At 42.8% G+C, this 12,806-nt stretch overlaps 1 pseudogene; it reads right to left on the bottom strand.

The window, feature by feature from the left end:
• Positions 1-539: 539 nt before the first annotated feature.
• On the bottom strand, positions 540-1,534 carry LOC117078300 (annotated as a pseudogene).
• Positions 1,535-12,806: the final 11,272 nt, after the last annotated feature.

Raw genomic sequence — 12,806 nt, 5'->3', positions numbered from 1 at the left:
GGCCAGGCCCCTTTTTAAAAATGAAAAAATATTTCTATTACAAGCTTATTTTGAGCATGTTCAGTTAGATGACAGCTTTATTTTTATTCGCAATTGATAGCAACAGAATCATGTATCTATAGGCAAAATATGTTACTTGTGTGATATTTGCACCCTGAAGTATACTTCGACATGTGTGAGTTCACATGAGAGAATGAAACCACTGTGACAAGATCCTGGCTGATGATCAAGACTAGGATACTTTTCATATTTGTTTAAAACATTTACGTCAGGGAAAAAAGCAAGAACATACAGAGAAACAACACCATTGTTTTTTTCTTTTTTCTTTTTCCAGATGGAGTTTCGCTTGTTGCCCAGGCTGGAGTGCAATGGTGAGATCTTGGCTCACTGCAACCTCCACCTCCCAGGTTTAAGCGATTCTCCTGCCTCAGCCTCCCGAGAAGTTGGAATTACAGGTGTGCACCACCACGCTCGGCTAATTTTTTGTATTTTTAGTAGAGACGGGGTTTCACCATACTAGTCAGGCTAGTCTCAAACTCCTGACCTCAGGTGATCGATCCACCTACCTCGGCCTCCCAAAGTGCTGGGATTACAGGCATGAGCCACCATGCCTGGCCAGACACCATTCTTTTTCAATGAAACAGTCTAATTCCGGACAATGAGCCTTCCAGTTTGAATGCAATGTGTGTGGTCCCAGTGTTGAATTCTTTTGAATCCAAGTACATGCCTATGACTAGGAGGAACACTTAAGGATGAAGCAAGTTTGGAGGAAAGTGTTAACTGAACTACAGAGATGGTCACTGATAAAACAAGTTCTTAGAATTTCTCAGACCACCCAGAGGTGAAGGGCAGCCGGAACTATGAACACAATGGAAAAATGAGCTCACCCAACTGCACACACAGAGCTTCTAGAAGGGTTAACAGCTCTTGCCATAGGTTCCTGGTTGTAGTTGACAATATCTGCCTTCACCACCCTCTGTGACTGTTCTATTTCTGCTTTGTTTAATTTGATTCCAAGGATTTCAGCAGCAACTTTTTGAAAACACAGGAAGACAGAGTCTGTTGCCTTGGCTGAAACCAAGTGGCTATTAAAACCGTTTTCCTGGCAAAACCGTAAGTGTTTTTCAGGTTTTACTGTTTGATTATGCTCCAAATCAATTTTATTGCCCACTAAGGCAACCAGTGGCTGAGTTTCTGACTCTTCACTCACTTTCTTCATTAATCTTCTAAAAATTCTCAAAGCTTGGATAACTTGTAATATCATATACCAAGAGGCTTTCCTGTGCTTCATAGATGCATCTGTCCAACATGTTGCTTCCTATTGTCTGGCCTCCTGTATCCCAGACTAGAGAGTAACATTCAAGTTTCCTGGCAATGTTATCGTTTTCAAAATAAATCCAGTCCTATAGTTTGTACTGGTTCCTGAAAGTTTTTTGAGCAAAACCTGCAGCTCAGGAGGTCTTCCGGGAGGTGCTGTTCCCTAGCACGATGATTTTCAGTGCTGGTCCTTGCTCTCTTCCTTAGAGTCCTACATGATGTCCCAGGAACCATGCCCACCCCCCTCCCCCAGGTGGAGGGAGGAGGGAAGGAGAATGTCTCCAGGGGTGAGAGAGGAAGAAGGGAGGTAGTGGGGACAGTACCTCACTTGTCTGCTCAATGTCAGCAGCGACTGGAGAATCTCTCGCCAGGTGCCATCTTGCCTATCTCTTCTCCCTCTGCCCCCTGTGGATCTTTTGTTGAGGGCTGGGCTGTACATGCGTAGTATGAGATCCTTTGAGGCCTAGAAAAGAGCAGCTGCTATGGGGTTGAAAGAAGAATGGAGAAGGCCAGGTGCAGTGGCTCATGCCTGTAATCCCAGCACTTGGGGAGGCCAAGGTGGGTGGATCAGTTGAAGTCAGGAGTTTGAGACCAGCCTGGCCAACATGGCAAAACCCCATCTCTCCTGAAAATACAGACATTAGCCGGGTATGGTGGCTCATGCCTATAGTCCCAGCTACTTGAGAGGCTGAGGCAGGAGAATGGTTTGAATCCAGGAGACAGAGGTTGCAGTGAGCCAACATTGCGCCATTGCACTCCAGCCTGGGTGACAAGCAAGAGTCTGTCTCAAAAAAAAAAAAAAAAAAAAAAAGAATGGAGATACTAGAGGTTGCACAGTGCTGAGAAATATGAGGTTCTGACCTAGCCAGAGTGGAGAGAACTTTTTAACATCATAGGCATTCACTTGAAAAACCACACCTTAGGGGAAAGAACTACCTCCTAGAATAGAGACTACTCTAGGCGGGGCGTGGTGGCTCACGCCTGTAATCCCAGCACTTTGGGAGGCCAAGATGGGCGGATCATGAGGTCAGGAGTTCGAGACCAGCCTGGCCAACATGATGAAAACCCGTCTCTATCAAAAATACAAAAAAATTAGCTGGGCATAGTGACGTGCGCCTGTCATTCCAGCTACTTGGGAGGCTGAGGCAAGAGAATCGCTGAACCCAGTGGCAGAGGTTGCAGTGAGCTGAGATCAGGGCACTGCACTCCCGCCTGGGAGAAGAGCAAGACTCCATCTCGAAAAAATAAAAATAAAAGGCCAGGTGCGGTGGCTCACGCCTGTAATCCCAGCACTTTGGGAGGCTGAGGCGGGCAGATCACAAGGTCAGGAGATCGACACCATCCTGGCTAACACGGTGAGACCCCATCTCTACTAAAAATACAAATAAAATTAGCCGAGCGTGGTGGCGGGCACCTGTAGTCCCAGCTACTCGGGAGGCTGAGGCAGGAGAATGGTGTGAACCCGGGAGGCGGAGCTTGCAGTGAGCCAAGATCGTGCCACTGTACTCCAGCCTGGGTGACAGAGCGAGACTGTCTCAAAAAAAAAAAAAAAGACTACTTTAAGACTGCCCTAGTAAAGCCTAAATTATGCCTCACCAGGATCAAGGATCAAGAAAATTAACTGCCTCTCAGAACAAAACTCAACACTTTTCAAAAGATGCAACATAATCCAGATTCCTTACAACATATCACCCACAGTGTGCAATCTACAATGAAACATTTACTAAACATGCCATGAAACAGGAAAATATGACCCATAAACAGAAAAAAATGCCATAGGTTCCCGTTTTTTATTCCTTTCCTATCTTCCCTTTCCTTCTCTGTTTCTGTTCCTTTTCCATCTTTTTTTTTCTATGTACCTCTTCCCTTTCCTTTATTTCCTTTCATTCGCTCCCTCTTCTCCAATTTTCCATCTGTTCTCATCTTTTTTTTTTTTTTTCTTTTTTTTCTTTTGAGATGGAGTCTCGCTCTGTCACCCAAGCTGGAGTTCAGTGGCGTGATCTCAGCTCACTGCAACCTCTGCCTCCCAGGTTCAAGCGATTCTCCTGCCTCAGCCTCCTCTGCGTAGCTGGGACTACAGGCGCCCACCACCACGCCCAGCTGATTTTTATATTTTTGGTAGAGACAGGGTTTCACCATATTGGCCAGGCTGGTCTCTTAACTCCTGACCTTGTGATCTGCCTGCCTGGGCCTCCCAAAGTGCTGGGATTACGGGTATGAGTCACCATGCCCAGCCCTCTTTTCATCTTTCTTTCCCTTTCCATGTTTTCTTTTATTCTGTTACCATCTTTCTTTCCCATATAACCATCGTGTCCCACATTCTTCCTTTCCCTTCTCATTTCCCAATCCCTTTCTTTATTTCCTTCCTTTCCCTCACTTTTTTTTTTTTTTGAGACCGAGTCTCAGTCTCTCGTCCAGGCTGGAGTGCAGTGGCGTGATCCCAGTTCCCTGCAACCTTTGCCTCCCGGTTCAAGTGATTCTCCTGCCTCAGCCTCCAGAGTAGCTGGGATTACAGGTGTCCGCCATCACGCCTTGCTGATTTTTGTAGTTTTAGTAGAGACAGAGTTTCACCATCTTGGTCAGGCTGGCCTTGAGCTCCTGACTTCGTGATCCACTCGCCTCAGCCTCCCAAAGTGCTGGGATTATAGGCGTGAACCACCGCTTCTGGCCCCTTTCCCTCACTTCTAATCTTTTTTTCTCTTCATACCTTCCCTTTCCTGTATGGAAAAGTTGGCAGTGGGTCACCACGGGGCATCAAAGAAGTAAGGGGAGAGCTACACAAAGGCATATTGATAGCATGTTCACCAGAGTTCAAAGTTTTAGGGTCTTGGTGGGTAGAGGGATCATGAAGTGGCAAGAAGATGAGATTGCTGGTGTGGTGGGGTGGGGATTACTTGCACTGAGCAAATAAGTAAATGTATTGAACGGGCTCAATAGCAGAATGAATATGACAGAGGAAGGAATCAGTAAACATGAACATAAAATAATAGAAATTATCTAATCTGAGGCCAGGTGCAGTGGCTCATACCTGTAATGCTAGCACTTTTGGAGGCTGAGGCAAGAGGATCACCTGAGCCCAGGAGTTTGAGATCAGTATGGACAACATGGTGAGACCCCATCTCTACCAAAAACTTAAAATTTAGCCGGGCATGGTGGTGCATGTCTGTAGTCCAAGCTACTTAGGGGGCTGAGGTAGAAGGATCGCTTGGGCCCAGGAGATGGAGGCTGCAGTGAGCTATGATTGTGCCGTTGCACTCCAGCCTGGGGACAGAGTGAGACCTTGTCTAAAAAAAAAAATTAATCTGAGCAACAGATAGAAAGTAAACTTAAAAATATGACCGGGTGCAGTGGTTCATGCATGTAATCCCAGCACTTTGGGAAGCTGAGGTGGGCAGATTGCTTGAGCTCAGAAAATCAAGACAAGCCTGGGCAACGTGGCGAAACCCCTTCCCTACAAAAATATAAAAATTAACCAGGCGTGGTGGTGTGCACCTGTAGTCTCAGCTACTTGGGAGGATGAGGGTGAGAGGATCGCTTGAGCTTGGGAGGTGGAGGTTGCAGCGAGATTGTGCCACTGAACTCTAGCCTGGGTGACAGAGTGAGATGGTCTCAAAAAAAAAAAAAAAAAAAAAAAAAGAATAGAGCCCCAGAGACCTGTGGTACAATAAGAAAAGAAGTAAATAACACATATCGTAAGAGTTACAGAATAAGAAGTGAGAGAAAATGTGGGGTTGAAAATATATTGGATGAAATAAGGCTGAAATTTTCCTAAATTTTGTGAAAGGTGTAAACTTACATATTCAAGAAGTTGCGATGAATGCCAGAGGATAAACTCAAAGAAATACATGCTAAGATACTTTTTTTTTTTTAAGAGGAGTCTCACTCTGTCACCCAGGCTGGAGTGCAGTGGCATGATCTTGGCTCACTGCAACCTCAGCCTCCCCAGTAGCTGGGATTACAGGCACCTACCACCATACCCAGCTAATTTTTGTATTTTTAGTAGAGATGAGGTTTCACCATGTTGGCCAGGCTGGTCTCGAACTCCTGACCTCAGGTGATCCCCCTGCCTTGGCCTCCCAAAGTGCTGGGATTATAGGCATGAGCCACCGCGCCTGACCCACTAAGACACATCTTAATTAAACTTTTGAAAACTAAAAGGAAAAGTCTTGAAGGTGGCTACAGAGAAATGATGTGTTGTATATAGGGGAACACCAATTTGAATGGCAGCAAATTTTTCACCTGAAACAATGGAGGTCAGAAGGCAGTGGCACAATATTTTATAAGTTATCTCAAGAAAATAACTATCAATTACAAATTCTCTCTCTGGTGACAATATCCTTGAGGAATGAAGGAGAAATAAAGACATTTTTAGACAAAGGAAAACAGAGAATTTGATGCTAGTGGACCTGCCCTCAAAGAATGGCTGATGGAAGTTCTCCAAACAGAAAGGAAGTTATAACAGAAGATGTGGAACTTCAAAAAGAAAAAAGAACAATGGAGTAGGTAAAAGTAGGAATAAAAATAATAGACTATCTTCAACAGTTTTAGAAATATTTGGTGGTTGAACCAAAGTCATATCATCTGATATGGTGCTCAGTGTATGTAGAAGAAATGTACATTGTCACTACATATGCTTTGCATATAATTATATTTTTAAATGGATGTAATATGTAAATATGTTTTAAGAGTGGGGAGGGTGAAGAGACCTAAATGGAAGCAAAGTTTCTGCACTTCATTCAAAATATAAATGGTATACATTGTTGATATCACTAGACTGTGAATAGTTATGTATTTATATTGTGATAGAGTGACCACTAAGCCAATACAAAGTGATATGTTCAAAAATACTATAACTAATTCAAGATGTAATTCTACAGAATGTTTAAGAAACTCACATGAGGCCGGGTGTGGTGGCTCACCCCTGTAATCCCAGCACTTTGGTAGGCTGAGGCGGGCGAGTTACCTGAGGTCAGGAGTTCGAGACCAGCCTGGCCAGTATGGTGAAACCCCATCTCTACTAAAACTACAAAAATTAGCCGGGCGTGGTAGCTCATGTCTGTAATCCCAGCTACTCGGGAGACTGAGGCAGGAGAGTCAGTTGAACCTGGGAGGTGGAGGTTGCAGTGAGCCGAGATGGCGCCATTGCACTCCTATCTGGGCAACACAGCAAGACTGTCTCAAAAAAAAAAAAAAAGTAAAGAAAAACAGAAGAATGAGAAACTGAGAAACAGAAGGGACAGAAAAAAAATAAATGGCAACATAAGCCCTAACACATCAATAATTATTATGAATGTTAATGATCTGAATATATTAATTATAACACAAATTGGAAGAGTAGATACAGAATGTAATCCAACTGTGTGCTATGTACAGTAAGCTGACTTCAAAACATGGTTGACATAGGTAAGTTGAAAGTAAAAGGATGGAAAAAGATGTCATACAAGTATTAATATACTAATGAAATAATCAGGAATGTATTAATATCAGATACAGTAGACTTCAAAGCAAAGAAAATTACTAGGGATAAAGAGGGGCATTATTTAATGATGAAAGGATCAATCTAAAGAAGACAATGATCCTTAATTTTGTATGCACCAAACAACAAAGCTTAACCTTCATAAATAAAAACTGATAGAATTAAGAAGAAATTTAAACATCTATAATTGTAGACAGGGATTTCAATATCCACACTCAGTACTGACAGACTACTGTAAATATAATCAGCAAAGATATAGAAGAACTGAAGAATGTCATCAACTAAGAGGATCCAATTGACGTTTATAGAACACTCTACCAACAGAATACACATTACTTTCAAGTGCCCATAAAATACTCACCAAGATAGAATCATATCCTGGGTCATAAAACTCAATTAAAAAAAAATTCAACTCAGAGCATATTCATTTTCTGTTGCTGCTATAACAAATTACCACATACTTAGTGGTTTAGATATTACAAATATATTATCTTACATTTCTGTAAATCAGGTGTCTGACATGGGTCTCAGGTTAAAATCAAGGCACCAGAAGAGCTGCATTCCTTTCTTTCTTGTTTTTTTTTTTGAGATGGAGTTTCACTCTTCTCGCCCAGACTGGAGTGCAATGGTGCGATCTCGGCTCACCGCAACCTCTGCCTCCCAGGTTCAAGCGATTCTCCTGCTTCAGCCTCCGGAGTAGCTGAGATTACAGGCATGCACCACCATGCCTGGTTAATTTTCTATTTTTAGTAGAGATGGGGTTTCACCATGTTGGTCAGGCTGGTCTCGGAACTCCTGACCTCAGATGATCCACCTGCCTCAGCCTCCCAAAGTGCTGGGATTACAGGTGTGAGGTACCATGCCTGGCCAGCTGCATTCCTTTCTATAGGCTCTAAGGGAGAATCCATTTCTTTACTCAGTTGTTGACATACTTCAGTTTCTTGTGGTTATAGGAATGAGGTCTATGTTTACTTGCAGACTGTAAACTGAAGCTGTTCCCAGCTTTTAGAGGCTAACAGATTTCTTGGCTTGTGTCCCGCTTCCTTCATCTTCAAAGTCAGCAATGGCAGATTAAATCCTTGTCATGCTGCATCTCTTTTTTTTGTTTCCCTCTTCCACTTTTTTTTTTTTTTTTTAGACCCAGTTTCGCTCTTGTTGCTCAGGCTGGGGTGCAGTGGTGTGATCTTGGCTCATTGCAACCTCCACCTCCCGGGTTCAAGCGATTCTCCTGTCTCAGCCTCCCTAGTAGCTCTGATTACAGGCATGCGCCACCACACCCTGCTAATTTTGTATTTTTAGTAGAGATGGGGTTTCACCATGTTGGTCAGGCTGATCTCGAACTCCTGACCTCAGGTAATCCACCCACCTCGGCTTCCCAAAGTGCTGAGATTACAGGCATGAGCCACCTCGCTTGGCCCCTCTTCCACTTTTATGATTAGATTGGGCCCATGTGGATAAACCAGGGTAATCTCCTATTTTTAGTAAACTGATTAGCGTCTTTAATTTCATCTGCAGTCTTAATTTCTCTTTGCCATGTATCATAACATACAGGTTCCAATGATTAAGATGTAGACATCTTTGGGTGGCCATTATTCTGCCTACCACACAGAATATGTCCTCTGACTGTAATGGAACCAAACTAGAAATCAGTAATAGATATACATGCCACCACGCCTGGCCAATTTTATTTTTGTAGAGATGGGGTCTCACTTTGCTGTTCAAGCCGGTCTAGAGCTGCTGGGCTCATGTGATCCTGCCTTGGCATCCCAAAGTGGTGGGATTATAGGCATGAACCACTGTACCTGGCCTAATTTACCTTTTATAGTGTACAATTCAATGTTTTGGGTTTTTTTTTTTTTTCTTTTTAAAGCATATTTACAGAGTTGTGCAGCCATCACCACTATCTAACTTAAGAATATTTTAGCCAGGCATGGTAGGTAGCATGTGCCTGTAGTCCATGCTACTTGGGAGGCTGAGGCAGGAGAATTGCTTGAGCCCAGGAGGTTAAGGCTGCAGTGAGCTATGATCACACCACTGTACGTCAGCCTGCATGACAGAGTGAGACCTTGTTTCAAAAAAAAAAAAAAAAATCCATCACCCTAAAAGGAAACCCCTTATTTACTCTTAGTCACTTTCTATTCCTTTCTGCCCCTGGGCCCAGAAATAACTACTTCCTGTTTCTATGAATTTTCCTATTCTGTGCTTGCATATAAATTGAATCATACAATATTTAGTCTTTCATGACTGACTTACTTAGAATGTTTTCAAAGTTCATGCACATTGAGGTATACATCAGCACTTCATCTCTTGGTCAAATAATATTACATTGTATGAATGTATCATATTTGGTTTGTCCATTCATCAGTTGATAGATATTTGAGAGTTATGCTTTTTGTCTATGATGAATAATGCTACTATGAACATTCCTGAGCAGGTTTTGGTATGAACCCCTATGTTTTCAGTTCTTTGGGGTATATACCTCAGAGTAGAATTGCTGGGTCCTAAGGTAACTCATTGTTTGCCATTTTGAGGAAATACAAAACTATTTTCCAAAGTGGCTATACCATTTTACAATTCCATGAAAGAAAAATTTGTAATACTAAATGATGCTTATATTAGAAAAAAGGAAAGATCTCAAATTAATAATCTAAATTAATAATCTAAGTTCCTGATTCAAGCAACTAGAAAAAGAAAAGCAAATGAAACCAAAGGGCTGGGCGCAATGGCTTATGCTTGTAATCCCAGCACTTGGGGAGGCTGAGGTGGGAGGATTGCTTGAGCCCAGGAGTTCAAGACCAGCCCAGACAACATAGTGGGACCCTATCTCTACTAAAAAAAAAAATATTAAATATTAAAAAATAAAAATAAACCAAAGAAAGCAGAAGAAAAGAAACAATGTAAGAACAGAAATCACTGAGTCCAAGCGTGGTGGCTCATGCCTGTAATCCCAGCACTTTGGGAGGCCGAGGCGGGAGGATCACTTGAGGTCAGGAGTTTGAGACTAGCCTGGCCTACATGGTGAAACACCGTCTCTACTAAAAATACAAAAATTAGCTGGGTGTGGTGGCACACACCTGTAATCCTAGCTACTCGGGAGGCTGAGGCAGGAGAATAGCTTGAACCCAGGAGCTCGAGGTTGCAGTGAGCCGAGATTGCGCCACTGCATTCCAGCCTGGGCCACAGAGTGAGACTGCATCTCAAAAAAAAAGAAAAGAAATCACTGAAATTGAAAACAGGAAAATAATAGAGAAATCAATAAAACAAAAACCCGTTCTTCTAAAATGTGGTACCTATACACAATGAAATTCATAAAAAAAGAAGAAAATCTTGTCATTCGTAACAGCATGGATGGAGCTGGAAGATACTATGTTAAGCAAAATAAGCCAGGCACAGAAAGACAAATATTGCATGTTATTACTCATATTTGAGAGCTTAAAAAAAAAAAATTTGAACTCATGAAGATAGAGAGTAGAAGGGTGGTTACCAGAGGCTGGGAAGGGTAGTGGGAAGAGAGGATAAAAAGTGATGGTTAATGGGTATAGAAATACAGTTAGATACAAGGAATAAGATCTCATGTTCAGTAGCATGATAGGGCAACTATAGTTCTCTCTAATTTATTGTACATTTTGAAATAACTAAAAGAGAGGAATTGGAATGTTCAAAGGCTTGAGGTGATGGATACCTCAATTATTCTAATTTGATTATCACACATTGTACACATATCAAAATATCACATGTATCTGATAAGTACAACTATTATGTATCAATAACAAAAAAAAAGTTAAAATATATGTTGCAAAAAAAACCTGGTTTTTTTTTTTTTTTTTTTGAGACGGAGTCTTGCTGTGTCACCAGGCTGGAGTGCAGTGGTGTGATCTCGGCTCACTATAACTTTTGCCTCCCTAAACCTAGTTTTTTTTTTTTTTTTTTTTGAGGCAGAGTCTTGCTCTGTCGCCCAGGCTGGAGTGCAGTGGCTGGATCTCAGCTCACTGCAAGCTCCGCCTCCCGGGTTCCCGCCATTCTCCTGCCTCAGCCTCCCAAGCAGCTGGGACTAGAGGCGCCCGTCACCTCGCCCGGCTAGTTTTTGTATTTTTAGTAGAGACGGGGTTTCACTGTGTTCGCCAGGATGGTCTCGATCTCCTGACCTTGTGATCCGCCCGTCTCGGCCTCCCAAAGTGCTGGGATTACAGGCTTGAGCCACCGCGCCCGGCCAGTTATTCTTAAAAATAAAAATAAAATTTATAAACCTGTAGCAAGATTGACAAAGATAAAAGGAGAGACGATGTAAGTACCCCTATCAGGATTCAAACAGTGAATATCGCTACAGAGCCTATAGTTGTTAAAATGAAAAAATATTAGGACCAACTTGACATTCATAAATACGACAACTTGGAGAAAACTGGTCAGTTTTTCCAAAACTGTGCAGATACCCAAACTAAATCAAGATAAAACAAATCGGGCCAGGCGCAGTGGCTCATGCATGTAATTCCAACACTTTGGGAGGATAAGGGGAGGATCACTTGAGCACAGTAGTTTGAAAACAACAACGGTCGGGCGCGGTGACTCGTGCCTGTAATCCCAGCACTTTGGGAGGCAGAGGCAGGCAGATCACCTGAGGTCGGGAGTTCGAGACCAGCCATGACCAACATGGAGAAACCGTGTCTCTATCTAAAATACAAAAGTAGCCGGGCATGGTGGCGCATTCCTGTAATTCCAGCTACTCAGGAGGCTGAGGCAGGAGAATCGCTTGAACCCAGGAGGTGGAGGTTGCAGTGAGCCGAGATGGCGCCATTGCACTCCAGCCTGGCCAACAAGAGCAGAACTCCATCTCCAACAACAACAAAAACCCCAAATCATCAGAATAGTCCTTTAACCATTAAAGAAAATGAATTCATAACTAAAAGTCTTCTAAAAAAGAAATCTCCGTGCTTATATCACTTTGTTCACTGAAGAATCTTCCCAAACATTTAAAGAATTAACATCAATATTACACAATCTCCCCCCAGAAATAGAAGAGGATGGAACACTTCCTAGCTCATTTTATGAGGCCAGTATTACTGTGATCCCAAAACTGAAGAGAGCACAAAAGCAAAAACTATAAACTGATGTGTCTCATAAACATAGAAACAAAAATCCTTAATAAAATATTAGCAAATCAGGCTGGGTGCAGTGGTTCATGCCTGTAACCCCAGCACTTTGGAAGGCTGAGGCAGCCAAATTGCTTCAGGCTAGGAGTTCGAGACCAGCCTGGCCAACATGTTGAAACTCTGTCTCTACTAAAAATACAAAAGTTAGCTGGGAGTGGTGGTGCACGCCTGTAATCCCAGCTACTTGGTAGGCTGAGGCAGGAGAATTGCTTAAACTTGGGAGATGGGAGGTTACAGTGAGCCATGATTGTGCTACTATACTCCAGCCTTGGTGACAAAGCCAAACTGTCTCAATATATATGTGTGTGTGTATTTCAAATCAAATGCAGTAACACACGAAGCAAATTATACACCACAACTGTGATGATTGATTTTGGGTGTCGACTGGTTAAGGAATTCTGGAAAACTGGTAGATAATTCATTATTATTAATGTTTTATTAAGCACTGAGCCCATCCCTCTTTTGCTTAAAGGGAAGCTCAGGTAGTTTGGCATTAGATTAGAATGATTTGGCTGCTCCAGGTGTGTCTGTGACGGTGTTTCCAGAGGAGATTGGCATTTGAGTTGGTGAACTGAATGGACAAGAGTTGCCCTCATGTTGGTGAGCACTGTTCAATCAGCTGGGAGCCTGGGTGTAACACAGAGTTGGGGGAAGGGAAAAATTCTTGCTCTTCTGGAGCCGGGACACCCTTCTTTTCTGCCCTTGGATGTAAGAAATCCAGTTGTTTCTCTGGCCTTTGGGACTCACACCAGCAGCCCCCTGGGCTCTGGGGCCTTGAGCCTCAGGCTGAGCATTACACTACCAGCTTCCTTGGGTTGGAGGTCTTTGAACTGGAACTGAGCCATGCCACTGGCTTTCCTAGTTCT

Source organism: Trachypithecus francoisi, unplaced genomic scaffold (genome assembly GCF_009764315.1).
Source record: "Trachypithecus francoisi isolate TF-2019V2 unplaced genomic scaffold, Tfra_2.0 Lachesis_group6, whole genome shotgun sequence".
NCBI classification, from domain to species: Eukaryota; Metazoa; Chordata; class Mammalia; order Primates; family Cercopithecidae; genus Trachypithecus; species Trachypithecus francoisi.
The sequence above is the reverse complement of the archived record's forward strand: the minus strand, read 5'-3'. Positions and strand labels throughout refer to the sequence as shown.